Genomic DNA, 24,897 nt, shown 5'->3' on the forward strand with positions numbered 1-24,897 from the left:
GACTGCAGCCTGGGGATTTTCACCACTTGCTCTGAGTTCTTTTTCCCAGTGATGTTGCCCTTTGATCCCTGCTTCGCCTGATTACTAGAGGTGCCAACATTCAGTCATGAGTCCTCCCTCAGACCTCAGCAAGTCCATTAGACCTAACTCAGTTCTCAACCTAATGTCTGAGCCCTGTGGACATGACCTTCTTAGAGAATCAGATCCAGGAAAATCCTTGAGTAATAATGAAAATCCTGTCCATGGCATGGCAAAAAATGATAATGAAAGCAAGCTGGGCACACTGTGAACTTATTAATTTCTACATGAGCCCCACTGAGGCCTGTTAGGAAACTGTGGAGACTTTTAAATTTGAAGGGAATTAGATTGCCTTTCAGAGATAATAGAACTGTTCATTTGTCTACATTGGGCCAGTCTGGACTTGTCTTTTGTAGGGACAGGGTAGCAGAGAATGATAAGGCATAATTGGCTGGCTTCTCAGGCTGGGTGACTCTCTGAAGGCTGCCTGGAAAATTGCCTGGGACATGATTTGGCCTGGTTTGATTAGCTGGTTGCAGCAGAAGGTTCTCCCCTCTTTCTGGTTAACTCTAGTCACCCTCCTTGCTAAGCTCAGCGTCTGCCCACCTATCTGCTCCCTTATCTTTGGACCTGCCCCAGGACCCTTGTTTGTGCTTCAGGTCCCCTAGGGCCCTGGTGGCAGGGATCCTCCCCGAGGGCTTGTGCAGCTCCTGTGTCATGGTGGGAAGTAAATGCAGGGTATGAACAGCCACAGGCTTGACCGATACATGTTGCTTTATATTCAGGCTCTTCCATTTGCTAGCTGTATGGTCTCAGGTAAGTTACTGAACTCCTCTGAGGGACAGTTTCCTAATATTGAAAATGGGAGTAAACACAGTACCTACATCTGGGTTAGTATATGGATTAAGTAAGATACTAATGCTGAGTGCCTAGAGCACTCCTGGCCACCAGTCAATGTCCAGTATGTTACAGTGCTGATAATCCTAGCAAGATAGAAATGAGAGTAATCACAGTGAGTATAGTTCTTAGTATCATCAATAAGCCACAGTGTTTTATTCATTTTAGGCTGAATACAATGCTGTGATTATAATCTGTGATAATGATGTTCAAGAAAGGAGAAAAGTGAGTTTGGAATTTGTTCTAAAGGCTTAATGCCCTCACCCATCAAACTATGTTGCCCAGATTGGTCATGGGGCAGTGTGGGGACAGTTAGTTAAATAATGTAGGTAAGTAGTTTGTAAATTGCACAGAACTCTATAAATATTAGTTGGGAATGCATTTCCTTAAATTGCACCTATAATCTGTCCCTGTAGAGTAATTAGTTGCAAAATATACTTGTAGGTTACTGCAATCCGTACGCCCTTTTATTATAAATACACATACACATACACACACACACACACATACATATGTGCCAGCTGTGGCACACATAAGATTATATCCAAACCTCCCACCAACACTGAAACAGGAAGGTTAGCTATCATGATTCTGTTTTGCAAATGAGAACATCAAGACTTAAGAAAATGAAGTAACTATTCAAGGTTACGTAGCTGACAATGGCTCAGCCCTGTAACTAAATTCTAGATGCTCGGACTCCAGGTCCTGCCTTCTTTCTCCTCTGCCGGTTGTCCAGTGTGGGATATACATCTCATTGGCAGTAAAAGATTTGCCTGGGTGCCTGGGCAAAACGTTAAAGAATGCCGAGTCCCATACTAGGTTATTCCTTTTTTAATTCTTCTTTAAGCTGATTATGTCAAGGAGAAAGGCAGTGTAGGAGCCTCAACAACTTTCAGACATTTACTAATCTCTCTTTTTGACGAAGAAGAAACATGCTCTATTTTAAAACATTCCATGGGCAATACTGTTGAGGTAGAATTTCAGTACCATTCTGTTGTTGTATTTTATTTAAGTTCCTTTTTTTTTTTTTTTTTGAGACAAGGATTGCTGGCTTTTCAGTTTATTTGTATGTATGTATGTATTTATTTATTTGATTTATTTATTCATGAGAGATGCAGTGAGAGAGGCAGAGACATAGGCAGGGGGAGAAGAAGGCTCCTGGAGGGGAGCCCCATGTGGGACTCCATCCCAGGACTCCGGGACCACACCCTGAGCTGAAGGAAGATGCCCCATGTTTTCTTTATTTTTTAATAAATCCATTTGAGTTTTTTAAAACTCCCTTTTTTTTTTAGATTTTATTTATTTATTTATTTATTTGAGAGAGTGAGAGCATATGTTCCTACATGTGAAGGGGGTGGGGGTATCATCAGGGGCAGAGTAAGAGCGAAAGGGATAAGCAAACTCTGCACCCGGAGCAGAGGGGAGCCTGACATGGGGCTCAATCTCATGACCCTAAGATCAAGAGTCAGTGCTTAACCCACTGAGCCACCCAGATGCCCCTAAAACTCCGATTTAAAGAAAAATGTAAATAAGTAGATAGTTCATAGAAGTGGCACAAACCATGAAAGATGTCTATGATTGAATACCAAGTAGGACACCCTCATGGGACAACCACTTCTGGGCCTCATTCCCCACCCAGCCACCTCAGGACTACCCATCATCTCCAGTCTGTGCTTCCCCTCCACTCTCTGAGCTCTGACACTGGCAGCAGAAGAAACATCTATGTCAGGTGGTTTGTGGGGAGGGGTAGGAGTCATTCTTCATTCTTGTGCACCAAAGGAAAGGTGCCCCCTGGTGTCCCACTCTGTCTCTGAAGTCAGTCTGTGGCAGTCCTTGCAGAGAACTGTGGATTCTCTGGAATCAACAGTCTGGGTTATTGCATTGGACCTCACAGAGTTAGAGCCAAGAATAAACAGGACCAGAAAGACATGGACCAGCATCTATTCATTAGAGCACATGTGAAAATTACTAAGAAGAATAAAGAATGAAACAAAATTAATCCACATTCCTAAGACCCTGCTAGACCTTTCTCTCTTCATATATAAATACATAGTTCTTATTAATTTGGATCACAGTATACATGGTTCAGAGTCTTTGTCTTTTCATTTTTCATAGACCTTTCCCAAGCTGACTAAAATACATTTAAACATATTATTTAAGAGTAGAATACATATTTATATATCATAGTTTATTTAACCATTCCATCATTTTTGTATATTTAGGTTGTTTACAGTATTTTTTCCATGTAAAAAATATAACACTGCCATGGGCAACTTTGTTTGAAATACCTTTCTTAAACCAACAGGAGTCAGGATTTCATGTTTATGGTTTAGTTCATAGATAGTGAGTAAAAAAACAGATGTGTTCTATTTTCAGTGACAGATTGAGATTGTGTTGTCAGATGTTTTTGCTGATATGAACTGTGATCGCCCAATTTTCAGGCAGATGGTGGGGTTCAGAACAGACAGGGCAATAAGAACTGGACTGACTCTCACACCCTGTCCACAGCCTGTGCCAGACCCTTGGTGCCTGTCCCCACAGGCTTCAGGCCTCCATCCCTGTGGTGAATTCTCTCCCTTACTATATAGTGACTGTCATCTAAGGGTTTCCAGTTGTAGTCAGGATATGAATTGAGAACTCAGCAGGGCAATATAGAAGTTACTTTAAAGCTAGGGGGGAAATGCAGTGTGAAGGCACAGCAACCAGAAAATGAACCAAAAGACCTGGTCAGGTTGATGATGCTTGTGACCTCTGGGGAGAGTGGCCATGACAGCATCCATTTATAGTCCCCAGGAACAGCAAGACCTATTAGACCACATCTGTGGTCCTGGTCCTGGTGGTGGTGGAGGGGCCTGCCAGGCAAACTGGAAGAAACACCTGATACATCCATCGCTCTAGAATTAAAGTATTGAATTGACTCTATTCTTGATTATCTTTCTTCCACCAGTTTGTCAGCTGCCAGCCTGGACAGTGATTAGTTGGGGTTAGGGCATATTTGGGCCCCTTTCTTGGTTATCCCTCCATGAGCACTGCAATAACTTCAGTGTTTCCCTTTCACGCTGTTCACTCCTCCTTCCTTATCTGCTGATGGCCAAGAAGCTTGGGAGGCAGATCTCAGCACTGGACAGGGCCTTCTGTATAATCCTTGGGCTCCCAGAGCCTGGAGCACAAAATGCTGGCCTTGCTGAGAAGAGAAGGAAACATCTGTCCTGGCACAGAGGTGGTTGGTGGCCCCTTTCTATGGTGGAGCTGTTCTTCAGGAGAGAGAATGAGGAGCTTCCTAGCTTCTTTGCTGTCCATGAATTTGGGGTCTTGGCCCTGAATTTTGTTTCTTCCTGTTAGTTATCCTCTTCCTTTATCCACCAGACTTGCTCTCAGTGTCCCTAAAGCTGTCTGTATATTGCCTGCCACTGGGCCTTTTTTTTTTTTTTTTTTTTTTTCATTTCTCTCATGTTGAAGGCCATGTGTATTTTTGCTGCATGGAAACTCAGTCTAGGTAAGTTTAGGAGGGCTCATCTCATCTGAAAAAGTCTTCTGTTCACCTCTTCTCCATTATGTTCTATGTTTAATCCCGGTGTCTCAGGCCTTTCCATGGAAGCCTAGTTATACAAGGTACTTTGGCAGCAGCTGGGTCCCCTGTGAGTGTGGTCACATGAGCTCCTCTTGTACTCAGTGGTCAGAGGCAGGTGCTAAGGATGACACCCCCTCAGGATGGCTGGAGGAGGGACTAGGAGCCAGTACAGAGGAAGGTGGTTAGGAACAAGTGCTGGCCAGTTAAGGAGGAAGAAGAGAGTCCTAGAATAATGCTCACAGCAGGGGCTGGGCTCCATAGTCTAACTAGAAGTAGGAGGCTATTCACCAGTAACCCTGAACTTCTCATTAAAAGAACTCTGATGAGGTCCTGCTCCAGTTCAAACTACTGTTTAAGGGAGACCCAGTGTTTATCTGTGAGTCATTTTCTATCAGGCTAAAAAGTGAGGGACATTCAGGAGTCAAACCCTGCTGGTTTTCCCAGGACTGATGGTTTCGGGACATAGGACTTTCAGGTGCTACATCCAAGAAAGTCTTGGTAAGCTGGAGTGAGTTGGTTACCCCAACAGGAAAGATGTGGTGTTCTAGGATAGAAAGCTTGAGTACTGCCACTAAATTGCTTGAGAATAGCCACTGAAGGTAGGAAATTCAAGTCTTCTGGGATTCTGAGTTAAGGACAGTATTAGAAGAAGATGAAAAGTGAACAATGAAATGAATAATAATAGCAAGACTGGTGCCAGCCCATATGGTGACTGTGAAAATTAGAAACAGGTGCCCTTTCTTACATATGGACATTCTCCCACACTTGAGTGCACGACTTGGCAAGTGGAGAAAGAGGTGGATTTCAGCCCCTACTTGTCTTCTCAGTTATACATCCTTGTACGAGAAACAACTTGCACACAACAGCACAGAAAACTAACATATATCAAGCACTTACTGCATACCAGGCACTATACTAGGTATTTTGCACACACTCTATCATTTAAGTTTTATAATAATCCTCTGAAATAAGTATTATTGTTGTTCTATTTTATGGAAGGAGAGACTGAGGCTAAACCAGATTACATAATTTTCTCAGAACACAGTAGTTAATGGTGAAATTGTAATTCTAACCAGATGTATCAGGTATTGCTGTGCAACGACGTCCTCAAAACTTAGGAGCATCAAAAAGCAGCCATTAATTCTTTCTTAAGGATTCTTTCTCACAGCTCTGCTAATGTTAACCAGGCTTGGCTGGTCCCAGCTGGCCTTGTCCAGGTATCTTTGGGCTGTTGATGGGTAGGGTGTGGGCTGGCTGTTCTAGAGCAGCCTTGGCTGGGATGACACCATTCTCTTCCATGTGTGCTGGCCCAAGCATGTCAGCAGGCCAGGCTGAGTAACTCCTTGTGGTGATTGCAGAAAAGCATAGATGAGCACAGATGTGCAAGCACTTCAGCAAGCTACTTGGGACAAGTTTGTTACTGTCTTTCTGGCTAAACGAATCACAGAGCCAAGCCCAGAGTCAGCATAAGAGTAGACTACCAAGGGCAAAGAGGGGTAACCAGTTGGGGTCATTGGTGTGGTCATTCTATCATAGCCTGCTCTTAGGCCACAACTATTCACACCTCTTCCTCATGTAAAATATGCTCACTTTATTTTAGGGTCCCCAAAAGTTGCATCTAATCATGGCATCTGGCTTGAAGCCCAAGACTTTGTGATCTTCATTAGGTCTGGATGCAGGTCTCTTGATCTAGAGCCCTGTGAACTCAGAAGGATAAGCTATCTTCCCCCACACACCCTCCAGGGAAGGGAAAACTTCAAGCCCCTATTCAAAGAGGAGAAGAATGGGAGGCATGCAGTAATCCCTGGGCTGGCTGGTAGCCATCCTGATATTTTGCTGGAGAAATGGAGCCACATCCCTCCATTTTGATGGTGATTCTTAGCAGTAGCTCCCCAGGCCACTGTTCTCTGCTGTTCCCTGTTCACCACTGTTCTCTTTTCATGGTCATTTGGCTCTGCCCCAACCCAAGCTAGTGGATTCAGCAGGAGTGGGCACAAGGTGCTGGCCTCAGTCCTTGGGGACATTCCTAGCTTCATTAGTGTCCCTGACTCTGCCCAGCCTTAGCGAAAGACAGTGGGCTCAAACCTGATTCCAAAGGGTTCCTTATACAATAAATCAAAAAATAATAATAATAAAAAAATAAAAAAAAAAAAGAAACAAAAACTATACCTTTATTTCTATTGGAGAAATAATTCAGAGGACCTAGGCATCAAAACTCCAAGCCTGAATGCATCCTGGGACTACAAATCTATGGCCTTGCTAACAAATGTGATGCAAGCATGTTTATGGTGCTTTCCCCTTCACTGGCCCTGATGATCAAATTTTAGGCCACATGACCCCCACCCCCTCCCCAGTTTTGATTGGCCCTGAAGTGGGTACTTGGCTCAAGGCAACCAATGAATAAACTACTTACAGCTTGGGACTTGCTACCTGGTTAGAAAAGGTCACACAGGCCAACGGACTTCCTGTTTGAGTGCTGAGGCACGATGCAAGAATGTGAGGGTTGCAAATGAAGTTTCCGTAATGCATGCAAATAATAATTATGAGCCCTTGGTCAGCAGACTGAGGCAATGCGGTTAGGCCCAGGGAGAAGTAGATGTGCCTGGAGGGAAGAGTCTAAGTGGTTCCTCTTGGAACTGTGGCCTCCATTCTCAAGTGGTCATGGTGTCTGGGTGATCTTGGATTTCTCTGAAATTATTCTCATTACTATACTTTATCTCCACTCTCTGCTGAGATGACTGAATGTATCTCTGTATCCCTGGAAATCTAAGAGGCCAAATGAAAACCATCTGTTAATATGGTTTTCCATATTGCGGGCAGGGGCGTTGTTTAAGCTCTGGGATCAAAAAGTGCCCAAGAATGTTCAGGTAAGGCTGCAGCATAGTGAAGAATGAGCAGGGAATTTGAAAACATTGAAGAAATCCTCTTAAAAAGCCATAACCGGTGATCATCACAGTGAAATCAATGATGATTGAAAACCAGCTCCAACTGTCAGTAATTGGACCATTTAATAGTCAAGCTTAGACAAGTTAATACCAATTCAAATCCCTTCTCCAGAAGCCATTTTCACAGCTTACAACAGTGGCCATATTGAGTAGGCCTAAAATTGGAGCCCATCACAAATATTAATTATGAACATGAATTTGTAAGGTCAATGGTTTTACTTTAATAGGAATTTGGGGCCTATGAATGTAAGTCCTAAATGTCTTAGACTTATTTGAGATTCCAAAGCAAAGAACAGGAGTATAGCAGGCATTTATAGTTCGTTCTGCTTGGCATCGTGTCCAGCATGAGATCACTGAATACCTTGGCGTGAATTCAGAGCTCGATTTTATTATCTTGTAGCTGCCTGTAATCACAGATGAGGCATCAAAGGCCAGCTGTCCCCCATGAACCTTGACAGTCTATATAAACTAATTACTTTTTTATGAGCCATCCTTTCAGAGATTTGGAAAGAGGGCCTATTAAGCCAAGTTCAATATGATCTACAAACTTTAAAAATTATTATTATTTATCTAAGTTCCAGCTGAGTGCCATGGTAAATGACATCCTCTGAAATGGTTGGCTTGGATGGCCATGGACTTCATTAAAATATAATACTTTGTGTGTGTATATATGTGTGTTTAAGCGGAAAGGTGAATCCCAGTGTGACAGGTTTTTTTTTTTTTTTTTTTTTTTTCCACATTAATGGTAGTATAGCAAAATTTGAAGGGCAAGGAAGAGAAAAACACAAGTTTGGAAAAGTGAGGGTATGTTAAGTAAAGCCCCTTCCCTGGCTCCACCAGGCTGTGGATTACAGGGTGAAGACTTTATGCTCTTTGTCCCTGAGTCCACTGCAAAAAGAGTACCCGTGGCCCTTCCCCTTTTGGTGTGCTTCTTGCTCAGAGTCCCCAAAGAGGTGGAATAATAGCTAAAACATGCACTGTGGCCTGCCCTCAGACCACCTCACTTGATGGTCTGTTCCTAGTGTCTGTCACGTTAGCACTGAGGTCGTCTGTGCCACTATGCCTCACATGTGGTGGGCTGGCCTTGCCATTTGGGGTGTATATAATCCCAACCTCTGCCACTGGGGGCTCCATAAGCTCCTTCCAAATGCTTATTGCTGTGATGACCTCCTTCATGTCTACCGTGATGATGATGGGCCCCAGGCCAGCCCACATGGCACTCCACTTCATCACCAGGAGAAAATGGTCTTTTTCCTCTTCTGGCCAACTCTTGCTCAGGGGTTCCTACGGAAACATTGTTTGGAGTCCCAGTGCTACTGTTCTTTGTTTTACTATAAATTCCTCCCTCTCCAGAGACAGATGGGTGCCCCCAGGCTATAGATATAAGGGATGGGTTCATATGCCAACCGGAGCTGTGCTGTGATAAGTAATATTCCACTCAAGTGCTGCCTGCTGACTCTGCCCTTGACTGTCTGAGTTCCTTCTTTTGTAGTGTTTTACTTTCCTCTAACAAGCAGACATTTCTGTCAGCTATGTGGTTTCTGCAGGCTTTCTCCACTCACCCTCCTCTCATCCCCGCACATAGTCCATCAGACATCACTCTGTATGTCTGAACTTGATTTACACAGAGGGTCCTGAACCACATGCAAGCCAGCATGAACAGCCAGATACCAAGAAAGTGGCAAGAGGGACCGTATAGTTCCACATGCCCCCTATTAGGATCATGTTCACCCCGCGAGGACTCCTACACTGACAACATGTAAAAGAGACCCTTCTTTCCTGAGTGGCATCCATGTAGTTCCCATGATCAATTCTTTCCTTGGCTATGCTACTTGCTACACTGAGCTTTAATTGTCTATCCATGCCCCTGTCCTCTCACTGGTCTTGAGAATCAGAATCTGAATCCATTTCATGTCTCTAGCAGCTGCCACTGAGTAGGTATTCAATCAAAGTTGGTGCAATGAATGGTTAATATTGTATTTCATTCTTAAGCTAACCTATCACCTTCTCTTACTGATTTTAACATATTTGCTCCTGGACTCAGCTGAGTTCTGCTGCACTTTCAATCAATCTATTTAATTGTCTATTCCTCACCCCAGAGTGAGCATGTTAATCCTTATGTCCTAGCATACAACCTAGCTTAGAGACTCCTAGTAAATACCTGCTAACTTTAGTTAGAACTCAAAAGAACGGAGTGGGATTCCAACCTACTGCTAACAGCATGGGGGTAGGGATGGGAAGCACTGGTATTCAGGGAAATCTCATCGTGATATCCACATTGCACACTGCAAGGGCTAAAACTGACTCCTGGCAGCCCTCTGAGGTAATTGGGAGCAGATCCATCTCAGCTAGTGCGTTTCCCTGATCACTACTCCCAAATTCAATGTAGCCAGTGCAGGAAGAGGCCTGGTTTATGGAGATCTGGACTAGAGGGGACCATGGTGATCCAGAGAGATTCCCGATGGCAGTAGAAAGTGACATAACCTAAGGGAAGAGGCAGCTGCTACTCAGTACTGGCTAATTTCTTTTAAGAAGGTTGATTTTGGGGCAGCCCAGGTGGCTCATCAGTTTAGCGCCACCTTCAGCCCAGGGTGTGATCCTGGAGACCCAGGATCGAGTCCCATGTCATGCTCCCTGCGTGGAGCCTGCTTCTCCCTCTGCCTGTGTCTCTGCCTCTCTCTCTGTGTCTCTCATGAATAAATAAATAAAATCTCTTTTAAAAAGGATGATTTTTAAAAAATTGAATTATTTTCAACTCATGGTTATTTTCATGCAGTTGTAAGAAATAACATGGAGAGACCCTGTGTACTCTTTACCCAGTTTCTCCCAGTGATAACTTCGTGGGAAGCCATAGTACAATATCACAACCATGATATTGACATCGATGATCAAAATACAGAACATTTCCATCACCACAAGTATCCTTTATGTTACCCTTTTATAGCCATATCCAACTTTCCTCCCATCCACAAACTCTTTAACTTCCTCACAACCAGTCTGTTCCCCTTTGAATAATTTTGTCATTTCCAGTATGTTATATAAGAATCATAGGGAAATTGGGGGAAAAATAAAGACAAAATCAGAGAGGGAGACAAACCATAAGAGACTCTTAACTATAGGAAACAAACAGAGTTGCTGGAGGGGAGAAGAGTGGGGTGATGGGCATTAAGGAGGGCACTTGATGTAATGAGCACTAGGTGTTATATGCAACTGAGAAATTACTAAACTCTACCTCTAAAACATTTTTTAATAAAAAAAATAAATGGAATCATCCATTGAGCAGCCTTCTAGAATTGGCACTTTTTTCACCCAGCATCATTCTCTGGAAATGGATCCAGGTTGTTGCCCATATCAATATTCTATCCTTTATATTGCCAAGCATGGTAATACCATGTTCCATGGTATAAATGTACCAGAATTTAACCATCCATCCCCTGAAAGACATCTAGGTTATTTCCAGTTTTCAGTTACTATGAGCAAAACTGCTGTAAGTATTTGAAAACAAGTTTTTGTGTGAACCTGAGGCACCTGGGTGGCTCAGTCTGCTAAGTGTCCACCTTCGGCTCAGTCATGATCTCAGGGTCCTGGGATTGAGCCCCATGTTGGGGAGCCTGCTTCTCCCTTTCTCTCTGCTGCTCCCCCTGCTTATGCTTTCTGTCTCTTTAGATAGATAGATAGATAGATAGATAGATAGATAGATAGATAGACAGATAGTTTTTGTGTGAACATAAATATTCACTTCTCTGGGATAAATGTCAAGGAGTAGAATTATAAAGTGGTATGGTATTTGCTTGTTTCATTCTTTAAGAGACTGCTAAACTGTTTTCCAGAGTGGCTTTGCCATTTTACTTTCCCATCAGCCATGGGATGAGTGATGGAGTTTTTCTGCATCCTCACCAGCACTTGTATTATTCCTATTTCTTATTATAGTCACTCAAATACGTATGTAGTGTCATCTCATTGTAGTTCTAATTTGCATTTCTCTAAATGCTAATGATGTTAGATATCTTTTTAGGTGTTTATTTGCCATGTATATATCATATTCTATGAATTGTCTCTTTATGTCTTTTGCCCATTTTCTAATTAGATGCTTTGTGTTTTACTGTTGAGTTTTGGGAGCTCTTTACATATTCTAAATGCTAGTTCTTTGTTGGATATCTGGTTTGTAAATATTTTATCCATCACATAGCTTGCTTTTAATCCTCTTAACATGGTCTTCTCAAGGCAAAACTTTAAAATTTTGATGAAGTCCAATTTATCTTTCTATGGATTGGGTTTTTGGTGTTCATTTTAAGAACTTTTTGCCTTGTCTGAGATTTTAAATATTCTCTCTAAGGTGTTTTTCTAAAAGTTTTCTAGTTTACATTTTATTTTATTTTTTTTAGTTTTACATTTTATATTTAAGTGCATAACCCATTCTAATTTTATTTCTGTATACGATTACATTAGGTTGAGATTTCTTTTTTTCTTTCTCCTCCTTTTTGCCAATGGATATTCAATTCCATGTTATTTGTTGAAAAGTGTATCTTTCCTTCATTAAATTACTCTTGTGCCTTTGTCAAGAAAAGTCAGTTGGGCATAGTTGTGTGTGTCTATTCCTGGGTTCTCTTTACTCTTCCATTAATCTGTATGTCTACTGCTGCCTCAGAACTACACGGTCTGGGTTACTGCAAGTATATAAAAATTAATGTTGGATAAATGAATGACTTCCAATTTATTTATCTTTTTCAAAACTGTTTAAACCATTCTAGTTCCTTTAACTTTTCTATAAGTTTTATAATAATCTTGTCTACATCTACAAAAAATCCTGCTGAGATTTCAATAGGAATTGAGTTAAACTTATTTATCAATTTGAGGAGAATTGACATTTTTACTGTGTTGAGTCTTCCAATCCATGAGCATGCTCTCTCTCTCAATTTGTTTCAATTTTCTTTGATTTCCTTCATCAGTGTTGTGTAGTTCATAGCATAAAATTCCTGCCCATGTTTTGTTAGATTTAGACCCAAATATTTCATTTTTTGGTGACTGTAAACGGTATTGTATTTTAAATTTTGTGTTCCTTGTGAGTATAGAGAAACACAATTGCTCTTTTATGGTTACGTTTTTATGTTTCTTTTCCTCCAACCTTGCTGGACTCCTCTATAGACAATCATGTCATCTGCAATTAGAAACAATTTTATTTCCTTTTATTGTCTTATTGCAGTGAGTAGACTTGAGAGGTTTTCATGCTTTGTTCCTGTTCTTAGGGGAAAAGATGCAGCTTTTCATCAATAAGTAAGTATAATGTAACCTATAGGGTTTTTGTAGATGTTCTTTAGCAAGTTGAGGTAGCTTTCTGTTTCAAGGTTTCTGAGAGTTTTTTGTTTGTTTTTAAATCAAGAAAGGGTGTTGATTTTTCTCAAATTCTTTTTTTCCATTATCAGTTTATAAGAATATATAATTTTTCTTCTTTAGTTTGTTTATATGGTAACTGATTGATTGATTTTCATGTATTGAACCAACCTTGTATCTTTAAAATAAACTCTTGTTTAGTCATAGTATATAACTCTATTTATAGGTTGCTGCATTTTATGTGCTAAAAATTTATTCAGGATTTTTTCATCCATTTTCATGACGGATATTAGTCTGTCATTTTCTTTCTTTGTATTGTCATTATCTGGTTTTATATCAGGGTATTACTAGCTTCATAAAATTAACTGGGAAATACTCCGTCCTTTTCTGTTTTTTCAAAGAGATCATGTATTGCTGTAAATTTTCTTTTAAACATTTGGTAGAATCCTCCAGTGAAACCTTTTTCATGGCAGTTTTAAAATTATAAGTGAAATTTCCTTAATAGCTATAAGGCAATTCAAAGTATCTATTTTATATTGGGTAAGTAGGGGTAGGTTGTGTTTTTCAAGGAATTGGCTCATTTTACATAAGTTGACAGATATATGCATGCAGAATTGTTTTTAGAATTGTCTTATCATCCTTTCAATGTCTACAAGGTTCTGTAATGATATATGCCAGTTCAAACATTTTTATAATTTATGTCTTCCCTCTTTTTTCTTTTGGCAAACTTACTAAAGGTTTGTTAATTTTATTGATCTTTTTTAGAGAACCAACTCGTATCATTGATTTTTTTCACTTATCTTTCTGTTTCTTATTTCATTGCTTCTTGTTCCTATTTTTATTATTTCTTTCATTCTACCTGTTTGGGGTTGTTATTCTTTAGCTAGGCTTTTGAAGTGGGACTTTATTGACTTGAGATGCTTTCTCTTTTCTAATGTATGCATTTAATACTATAAATTTCCCTCTCAGCACTGCCTTTGCAGTGCCCTACAAATTTTTATGTATTGTAGTTTTGTGTAGTTCAGTGTATTAGTTTTATTTTAATTGAGACTTCCTCTTGGAGTCATAGTTATTTAGAAGTGTGTTGCTAAGTTTCCAAATGTTTGGAGATTTTCCTATTACCTTTCTGCTGTTGATTTCTATGTTAGTTCCTTTATGATCAGAAAGCATACTTTGTATGATTCAGTTCTTTTAAATTTTTTGAGGCTTCTTTTATAGCCTAGGATCTATCTCAGTCATTATATGTTCTGTGGGCACTTGAAAAATAATGTATATTTTGCTATTGTTGGATGAAGTGTTCTAAAAATGTCAATTAGATCCTGTTGGTTATTAATTTTTCCTATATCCTTACTTTTCTGTCCAATTCTATCAATTGTTGAAGGAGAGCTATTGAAGTGTTCAACTATAATTACAAACCTGTCCATCTTTCCTTTTAGCTCTCTTAGTTTTTGCCTTACAGATTTTGCAGGTCTGTTGTCAAGTGCGTACACATTTAAGATTGCTATATCTTCTTAGAGGGTTGATCTTTTAATTATTATATGGTATCTGTCTCCAGTGGTTTTTTTGCTTTTAAGTTTACTTTATCTGATATTAATATGGCCAGTCTGCTTTCCTTTGATTAATTTTTATATGATATATCTTTTTCCATTCTTTTATTTTCAATCTGCATCTATCATTATATTTGAAGTAAGTTTCTTATAGATAGTATACTGGATTTTAAAATTTACTCTTCCAATCTCTATCTTTCAGCTGGCATATTTAGAACATTTACATTTAATGTAATTATTGATATGTTAGTGTTTAGTCTGCCATTTTATTTATTGTTTTTTGTATGTTCTTTCTGGTTCTCTCTTTTTTTAAAATCTCTGTTGTTTTTCTCCTTTTAAAGTATCTGGCTTTTTTCCTGCCTTTGGTCAGAATTCATTTTGAATTATCTATAGTATTTTCAGGTATATGAAAGAAAAAAGCTTTCTGCATAGCTTTTTTTTTTTAGCTATTGTTCTAGCTGATATATACACATAACTTACCACAGTCTACTGCTATCATTATTTTGTCAGTTCAAATAATATATAGAAACCTTACTTCTTTTTCTGTACCTTTACCTTCGCTCTGTATAATTGTATTAAGTATTTACTTTATATACATTTAGAGCCATATCAGACTGTGTTATAATTTTTGCCTCAACTGTCAAATGTAATTTAGAAAACTCAGGAGGAGAAGAAAGGACTATTGTATTTACCCATATTTTTGCTTACCACAATCTTTCTTTTTTTCCTGGTGTTCCAAGATTCCTACTTCTATAGTTTATTTTTTATTTCAAACACTTCCTTTAACCATTCTTTCAGAATAAGTCTTCTGGTGGCAAATTCTCTTAGTTATCCTTCATCTGAGAATGTCTTGCCTTCCCCTTCATTCTTGAAGCATATTTTTTCTGGATATAGGATTCTGGGTTGACAGTTCTTTTCTTAAAAAATGGTGTGCCCTTTCTTCTGACTTTCTTGGTTTCTGGCTAGAAATCTACTGCGACTATAACTGCTGTTCCCTCACAGATGAGGTGTTGTTCTGGCTGCTTTCAATGTTTTTTTCCTACGTCTTTCATTTTCAGAAGTTTAATTATGTCACCTTGACATGGACTTCTCTAACTTTATCCTGTTTGATATTCACTATACTTCTTGAATCTATAGGTTTGTCTCTCTTGTCAAAAAGGGGAGTTTTCAGCCATTATTTCTTTGAGTATTTTTTTCAGCACTGTTCTTTTTTTCCTTCTCCTTCCAGGACTCCAATGACATGAATGTTAGATTTTTTGATCTTTTGTTACAGTCCCACAGGTCCCTGAAGCTCTGTTCTTTTTTTTTTTTTTTTTAAGTCTATTTTCTCTCTCTTGTTCAGATTGGGTATTTCCATTTCTCTCTTTTCTAGTCCACTGATTCTTTCCTCCATTTTGCTGATAAGCACATCCACTGAGCTTTTTATTTAATTTACTGTGTTTTTCCATTCTAAAATTTCCATTTGTTTTCCATATATTCTGTTTCTTTGCTGATATTTTCTAACTCCTTGATGGCTTTATATTTTATTTTGATTTAAGCATGCTCATAATTGATCATTCGAGCATTTTTATCATGACTGCTTTGTCAGATAAAATCTGTCATAAAGTCCTTGTCAGATAATTCTCATATATCTGTTATCCCAGCAGTGTCATCTATTGATTGTCTGTTTTTCATTCTGTCTAAGATCTTCCTGGCTTTTGGTATAATGAGTGATTTTCTATTGAAACCTGCAAAATTTTATATTATTCTCTGAGACTCTGGATCTGATGTAAACCTTCTGTCTTAATTGGCTTTTATGCCACTGCTCCAGCAGGGAATGGGGCAGTACCACCCCCTTACTGACAACCAGATGTAGAAATCCAGGCTCTGTACATGGCTTTTACTGACACCTGATTTGGGGGGGGGGGGGGTGTCTCCTCCATTACTAGGTGGGGGATGGGAATTCCAGCTTCCCACATGGTCTTCAGTGAAACTGCGATGGAGATAGCCTCATTACAGCTGTGCAATGATGAAAGTCCTGACTCTCACCTAAGCCTCTTTTGACACCACCCTAATAGGGAGAGGGGAGGGTTCCTCATTACTGTCAGGTGAGGGTGGACATTCAGGCTCCCCACATGGTCTCCATTGACACTGTAGGAGGATTTTTGTTATGGGCCACTGGGAGTAAAAGTCTCACCTCTCAGCTTGATCTTCCCTGATACTACTTCAGCTAGAATGTTAGGGCATACCTCACTATAGCCTCATGAGGGTGGAAGTCTAGGATCCTAAATCAGACTTTCTTGGCAGGGGAGAGGTAAGGCCAAGTTTTTTATATAGTGCTTGTTGAATAGACTGGCAGTTATCTGAAAGTTATCTGTCTTGCTAGACTGCTCCTTTCCTGGCCCTTTGGCTAGAGAGACCAACATTTTATTTTGGGTTTTGTTTTTTGCTCTGCCTGTTGGCATTTCTGAGTTGCAGGATTCTTTAGCTCCAAATTTGGGATATATGAAGCAAAAAGAAAACCTCAGGAATTTACCACCATGTCATTTCTCAGGTTCTGAGCTCCCAAACCAGTCTGTCTTGTCTCCAACTTACAAAGTCTTCCTATGTTTGTTTTACCGATCTTTTCCAGTGCTTTTACTTGTACTTGGTGGGAAGAATAGGTAAAAGTCTAAAGGTTTTCATCTATAAACATGAGCCTAGGCTACCAAGTCTTGTCATTTTCCAAAAGAAGTCAGAAATCCAGAGCTTTTTTGTGTGAAATTCCCCAATTTTTTTAAAGTAAGTAATTCAGTTTTATCTATAAATCACTATGTGGACAGGCAGTCTACAGACTAAAAAGCACTGCCAGCTGAATTTGTCCTCACGCCACCTGCTTGTGATCTCTGGTTTAAGCTATGCAGGCAATGAGGGATGAAGAGCTGTGGGTTTGGTACACTTGGAGGTTTGCACACTGCCAAAGAAGGATGGTTGCCCTATCCCACATTTACTTATTCATTCATTAATAAGAAATTATCACATATCTACTGTGTGTGAACTATAATGGTAAATGAGACAACAAGGGCTTCTCACTATGCAGCTTATATGAATAAACAAAACACACTATAGCAGGCATCGTGATGGAGAAGTTTTCAGAAATAGAGGGGGGCATTTGACAGGATGAGCACTGGGTGTTATATGTTGGCAAATCAAACTCCAATAAAAATATGCAAAAAAAAAAAAAAGAAATAGATGTGACTTTATTGTCAGCTCCCAAGGTGGGATGTCTTTCTCATGGTTACTCCTAATGGATTTCCTCAGGAATCCAAAGTCATCTTTCTAGTTTTTTTAAGAAAATTGTCTAGAAGAAGCCACACTGGCTCAAATGACAGCTGAAAGAGAGAGAAAGGGTGCGTGCCTCTTACCTATATCTTGTCCTGGAAGCTGGCTATAGTCAGAGGTAGCAGAACTCTCCCAAACCTCGTAGTCAGAGAAAGGCAAGGAAGAAAATCCAGAGTCACACTAATGAAAGTCAAGGAAGCAGGAGGGCTGACATCTGGATGTAGGCTTGGGGCATGATTTATCATTGTCTGGACAGGTCCTGGAGACAAGTCCTCTAACCTGGAGGCGAAGGTTAGAGGTTTCATTCAGCATGATCTTGCCTGGTCAAACCAGGGCTGGAATGCAGTGAGTACCACTTGCCATCTCCAGACGAGAGAGGGGACAAAGATGGACCCAAGAAGTTACCAGTACAAATTTCTTTGACCCTTTTTGTCATCAGGATATGAGATAATCAGTCCTTGTTCTGAAAATGCATATGTGTCATTAGGTGCTCTGGAATCCCAATCAGCATAAACACCCATAGTGAGGTAGAAACAGAGAGGTAGCCCGAACAGCAGAAGCTGCCCCACTCTCATGTATTGTACAGTCTCAGACTTTTACACACACACATTTTGTGGTGAAGCCAAAGTTTGAAAAGTCCAGAACTGAACTTCCGGTTTAGATTCATATCTGAACACTATGATCACAACAGCAGCATGGTTACTTTGTTATGAAAAAAAAAATTAGTTCTCTTCTGTTACACTTAGGCTTTTTCCATCTCAAAACCTTGAAATCTTCAGAGGTCTCTGGCAATTCCACATTTTTTATGAGTTTCAGCAATAAAAGAAGTTGACTTACTCAGCTAGGAAAAGGATGATAAATACTAATTGAATTTTATTTTGCAGAATCCTGCAGCTGAAGATAAGGAAGCTTAAAGACATGACAAAAACAAACAAATAGCAGATAGTTTGTTTTCCTGTACAGCAAATACAACCCTGCCTGACTTGCAAGCACTCCCCCTTTCCTCCAAATGTGAGAAGGTCACAGTCTCAGCTCACTGCTGCCAAGGTAGCTGTCCCCACTGTGAAATGATTGTTCAGTGGCATTTACAGCAAATTGCAGAAAGGAGAAAGAGCTTGCTGGAAATAGACTGGTGTCAGACTATCACATCTCATAAAAATAATAAAAATAATAGCCACTGCCAGTCTGCTGTGTTCCTAGAACTTTACATAACTTCATTTACATTCACCAATCACATGAGCTTGTAAAGTTAGCACTATTTTCACTTTAAAGATAAGGACACTCAGGCTTAGAAAAGTAAGTGACTTACTAAGATCACATAGCCTAGTAAATGTTGGAGCCAGAGTTCACATAGACTGCATCGTTTGCTCAGATCCCTGGTTCTTAACTGGGGGCAGTTGTGCCCCCCAGAGGACACTAAACAATGTTCAGAAACATTTTTTTTTTGGCATTCTTAATGGGATGGGGGTATTGCTGTGGCATCTAGTCTAGTGGGCAGAGAGTCCAGGTGCTGCTTAGGATCCAACAATGTACATGACAGCCTCCAACATGAAAGAATGATCTGACCCCAAATGTCAGTAGTGTTGATATTGAGAAACCCTGGTCTACAAGACAAAAGGCCTCAGGTTTAGTTCCTATTTTGTATCTAGCTCAGAACGTAACTTTGAAAAACTTACTTCCTCTCTTCGAACCTAAGTTTTCTTGTGTATAAATCAAGGTGATAGACTGTTAGATTGGATTATTTCTGAGGTATCTGCAGCTTTATTAACCTATGGATCCTGAGAAACTTTAGAATTTTATCTTTGGCTCTTGAAGTAGTCTTGCAAGTACCTATGAATCATACTGAGGCTTCAAGCAAAAGTAAGGAGAGTTTTTGGAAGGCATAAATAAATTTTGTTGTGAGGGGATCCCTGGGTGGCGCAGCGGTTTGGCGCCTGCCTTTGGCCCAGGGCGCGATCCTGGAGACCCGGGATCGAATCCCACGTCAGGCTCCCGGTGCATGGAGCCTGCTTCTCCCTCTGCCTGTGTCTCTGCCTCTCTCTCTCTCTCTCTCTGTGACTGTCATAAATAAATAAAAAAAATATTAAAAAAAAATTTTGTTGTGAGGATACCTGTGGACACAATGCATTTGGTAATAGAAAAAAAAATCTTCACATCATATTATATTTGGGTCTTAGTTGATGGTCCTGTTAAATTTTGACTTCTTATCATAATTAAGTTGCCCATTCTGAACCAGCCAATTATTGTGTCTCCATGGGCTGGCTAAGCTAGGTGTGGTGTGTTGGTGCCTCTGAGGGGAGGCAGGTCAGCTAACAGTGGGATATTTGTGCCATCAACAACTCTTTATATTATGGACACACAGACTCTGACAATCACAAAACCAGCTGAGCTCTCAGCATGGACAGGCCATATAAGCCTTACCTTGGTTCTATTCTTCTGGATAGGCCCCACTGGCCAGTGGAGGTCAGTGGGGAAAAAATTATTCAAACACCAAAAATTACATCTTTGCTAACACACACACACACACACACACACACCTGCATCTACATAGATTAACCCACATATCTGGCAACAGATTAAACCTTTCAACCACTTTATTTGTGTTTATTTTACGAGGATTTAACTTCATCCAGTTTTTTTTTTTTATAATTGTGGAGGACAGACCTTCAGTATATTGAGGATTCATTGCTAGTGCTTCTGTGAAGGGCAGTGGGGAAAAAAAGGAGGTAAGGATTTGTTTGAATTTTAAGAGGATATTTGAGAATTGGTAAGTTAAATTGGTAAATTCTCAACTCTCTATGAGTCATGGGGTAGAATGTAGATGTGGGCACGATTCAGTTCCTGCCTTGAAGGACCTGGCAATCTCTTGGTGGGAAGGCATAGTAGAGCTGGGTTGGAGGCAAATGACACTGCTATATCCTTAGATGCTATGAGGCTGGGTCAGAGTTGTAAGGCTGGGGAGGTTTTTGCAGGCTGAACCATTTCTGCATCATCAAGGCAGTGCAGAGTCAGGCACACGAAGGCCTCTGTGACCACTGCTGAACACAACAGGCACAGTTCTCTCCCTCAGAGCTCTACTTACACTGCATTGAAGGTGTCACCATAGCTTGCTCTGCCTGGACTGGGAACTCTGTGAAGGCAAACCTTGACTTGCTTACCTCAGTATCCCCTGCACCTGACCCAGAGAATTCCCAAGGAATGGATGAATTCCTGGACAACCAAGTGGTACTCCCAAGGGCTCTGTGTTCCAAGGACTGGATACTCCCTGAGGGGTGGGGATAGTTGGGTGAGGCTTCACAGATGTCCGGGAACCTGCAAGATGCGGTAGAGAAAAGTAGGGGGAGATTTCCAGAGCGTGTATTGGAGGGGGCAGGCTAGAAGTGCCTTTTCCTGGTGAGAATTGGCAGCTATTTGGTGTCTGAAGGCTTGTATGAGTCTTCACTGGCTGTGTAACAAAGTGCCACAGATTCACTGCCTTAAAACAACATCCGTGTACAATTTCACAGTGAGGCAGCAGACCTGGCACAGTGTGGCTGGGTCCTCTGCTCAGGGTCTTGCCCCTAAAAACAAGGCATTGACAGGGCTATATTCCCATATGGAGCTGGGTCCTCTTCCACACTCCCTAGCTGTTCAGCTTCCGTAGCTGAAGGACTGAGGCCCCTACTTTCTTGCTGGCTGCCAGATAGGAGATGTTCTCAGGTCCTAAAAGCTCTTATAAAGATACAGCACATAGAATATGCAGGCATTTTACATAGATTATTTCATTTAGCCCTCTAAACCAGGGCTCCGCAGACTTTTTCTTAAAGGGTCCAATAGTAAATATTTTAGGCTTTGCAGGTCAAGAGGTAACTTCAAGGCTATTAGGTTAAGTACTTAATATAATCACATAAAATGTAATCATTTAAAGATGTAATAACCATTCTTAGCCTGCAGACTAAAAAAAAAACCCCAAAAAACCTGCTGGCTGAATTAGCTCATGTGGGTGGTAGCTTGCCCTCTTCCTGTTCTGAACAATCTAATTAGGCTAAAATATTATAATACTAAGAGATGAATAAATGGAGCCACAGAGCCTTTAGGTTACTTACTGGACTCTCTCAGCACCCAGGTGGGTCTGAATCTGGCTCCCAGGTCTGGTTCTGCAAGGCCTGACCAGAATCCACATGTGCAGGGATTCATCTGCTTGTCTTCCTTCTAGATGCTAATTTCTCTCAAGTCCCCACAAGGGTGACAGGGTCAGAAGGTAGAAAATTAGTCAACCGAGTGCCAGTTGTGAGGTCTTGGGCAGTCATTCTGTCTGTAGCCTGTTTCCTCTTCTCTGAAGTAGGTGCGGTATTGCCTTAACCTTGCTCTGGCCCCTTGGCCACTGGCTGATGGCAGCTGGGAAATGTAGTTAGGGCTCTCCATGGGAAGAAATGAAAGAAAGTCTTTGTGGATGTCCAGACATATGCATCAGATAACCTTTTATTTAATCATCTGTACCCTCACCTGAACATCAGAATCCCCTGGGGAGATTTCCAAAAACTCTAAAATCAAATTAATGAGACTTGTCTCTAAAAATTCAATCCAGTGGGTCTGGAGTGGACCTGGGAATCAGTGTTGTTTTGAAACTTTCTAGGCAATTCTGATGCAGAGCCAGATTTGAAGCCACTAAATAGATCAGTGCTTCTAATCAGCCGGGGTACTCATCAAACTTGGATCCTCCCAGGCCCCTGCCTGGGGAATTATTGTCACCAGGGATGATGGAGGCACATCAAACATGTTTTCTCACAGTCTCTTTCCACCCCGGAATCCCCACACATGTTTGTAGCTTATCTTCTCAGAGACTGGGGCAGTGAGCCTCGGTGAGTTCTGGATAGTGAGGTGACTAACAAGCACCACAGGTGAATCCAATGTTTTTCAAAGTCAGCCATGCACTGGCATAAACAAACCAAGTGAGTACACCTGGCCATCAGGTGGACTCAGTAGAGTTCGCTTCTAGCAATCACTTAATTAGAACTTAATGACATTTAATCCAAATCAGACACTGGATGTTAGAAATTGCAAAGGCCTTTTAAGTTTAGTGACACTGAACCCAAACACTGTGACAAATATAGTTCAGATTCTGGCTGGAGGGCATTATTTATGCGAGGATTGGAGCAGCTGGTGGCAGTCTCCAGGTGCCTCCTAGGAGAGACCGCAGTGCAGGCACAAAGGCAGTTCAGCTCAGAGGAGTCTGTAGTCTGCATATATAACCTCACACATCTTTCCTTGGGAGCTTCACTCGAGGCAGGAGCTGTACATACTAGTTGCATCCTAGGCCAGAGCTCTATATACTGGGCAGGAGCTGCATATACTGGTCACAATTTAGTCTTTTACCAAGGTCATCCTAAAAGCCAAGATTTTTTTACTTTTTATAAATGGCTTCGGTTATAGTATGGTGCAGTGGTTTGCACATATTTTAAAATCACACTCCCTGTGATATCTAACGAAAGACACAGAACTTCAGTGCCCTAAGAACTACGTGACAAATTTTACATAAATTTCAAGGAATTCATGGAGCTCCTACACCACTCCATCCATAGACTCCAGGTAATGACCCCCAAATGTAGCAGTAAGTCTTAGGCTGGGAAGAGAGAGGGCCTGTGGTTTAAACAGAGTTAGCTCACCTGTCAGTGGTCAACAAGCCACACAACATTTCCAAGTTTATTTCCAAATCTGTGAAATGAGAGTGCTAATACCATGGTCTTTAGATCTCCATCACTTGTGAAAAACAAAAGGTATCATGGTGTGAAAGCATCTAGAAGCATTAGAAAGTCTATTTCAACATGCAGGATCCTGTTATTGACTTATTTAAAAAGTGTCTGATTCTAAGGCATCAGAAGTTTTTCTTCAATCTCATTAAGGTATCATGCATATAGAGTCAGATATTTGAAAGAGCATTAGAGGCAGAACATTTTTTTTAAAAGATTTTATTTATTTATTCATGAGAGACACAGAGGGAGAGGCAGAGACATAGGCAGAGGGAGAAGCAGACTCCTCGCAAGGAGCCCAATGTGGGACTCCATCCCAGGACCCCGGGATCACGCCCTGAGCCAAAGGCAGACGCTCAGGTGCTGAGCCACCCAGGCGTCCCAAAGGCAGAACATTTCTTAATGATTAAATTAAACAAATATTGAGTCCCAGGTTGGCCTCTGCACTAGGGGACCTCTGCTCCCCCACTTGTCTCTTCACTCCTTCTTTAGGCTCTGGTTCTTGTGGCTCCTCCTGTGCTAAGCTTTTCCAGCCCTTCCCCCTCCCAGGTGACACATCACTCAGTACTTAGATCTGGAGGACTTGATGGGAACTCCTTGTTCATCCAACAATTTTCTCTCCCAGGGTGACCACCTTAAAGTTGGGGAAGGTGACCTACTTCCCCCCAGGTCCTCCTCCATTCTAGCACAGAGCAAAAATGTCTGCTAAATGAGAGCAGGACAAATGAGGAGAATGCCCAATAGTGTTGCTTGAGGTGAATATAACAAAGGCCTTGCCCTCAGAATATTTACTCAGAGGGGGAAGTTGATGAGAGAGTGGATGCTGGAAATCACTGTGGCGTTCAGAGACTGGAGAGGTCTCACTTCAGTTGGGAACATCAGAGGAGGCTTCGGTGTGGCAGATAATTGTCTAAGTGGCTATTGGATGATGAGTGGGTCCTCGGAGCTGCATTCATTCAGTCATTCATTTATATTTTATTTATTCAAGAGAGACAGAGAAAGAGGGAGGCAGAGACATAGGCAGAGGGAGAAGCAGGCTCCCTGCGGGGAGCCCTATGTGGGACTTGATCCCAAGACCCTGGGATCATGACCTGAGCTAAAGGCACACAACCACTAAACCACCCAGTTGTCCCTCAGAGCTACATTTAAGAGGAGAAAGGAAACCAGGAGCAGAGACAGAGGGGATGAAAGATGAGAGCATGTCAAGATTTGGCTCTCAGTCCCTTTGCTGGCACACAGACCTCAAGTATGAAGGAAGTGGGAGCCACAATGAGGAAAGAGCAAAGGGACAGAAACATGCGGTGTTCACTGCCAGCCTGGGGGTTTGCATTTGGTGGGGATGCAGAAAGGTTTTGAGTGACAGCACTGACACGGAGGCATGGGGATCAAAGTGGCACATCTTGGCCACTATGAGAATAACTGTGAATGCTCTAACTTTTGGTGATGCAAAATGCTAATTATTTATCCAAAAAGTATTTGTTGAGCACCCACTATGTGCTAACCCCTGTTCTAGAAACTTAGGATACAAATCAGTGAACCAAAAAGAGTTCTGGACTCTC

At 41.1% G+C, this 24,897-nt stretch overlaps 1 protein-coding gene across 2 annotated transcripts in view; it reads left to right on the forward strand.

Moving 5' to 3' along the window:
* CLSTN2 (calsyntenin 2) overlaps window positions 1-24,897 on the forward strand; it is a 623,447-nt gene that overhangs the window by 238,047 nt on the left and 360,503 nt on the right. The window lies entirely within an intron of this gene.

The sequence above is a fragment of the Canis lupus genome, chromosome 23, assembly GCF_003254725.2.
Source record: "Canis lupus dingo isolate Sandy chromosome 23, ASM325472v2, whole genome shotgun sequence".
Classification (NCBI taxonomy): domain Eukaryota; kingdom Metazoa; phylum Chordata; class Mammalia; order Carnivora; family Canidae; genus Canis; species Canis lupus.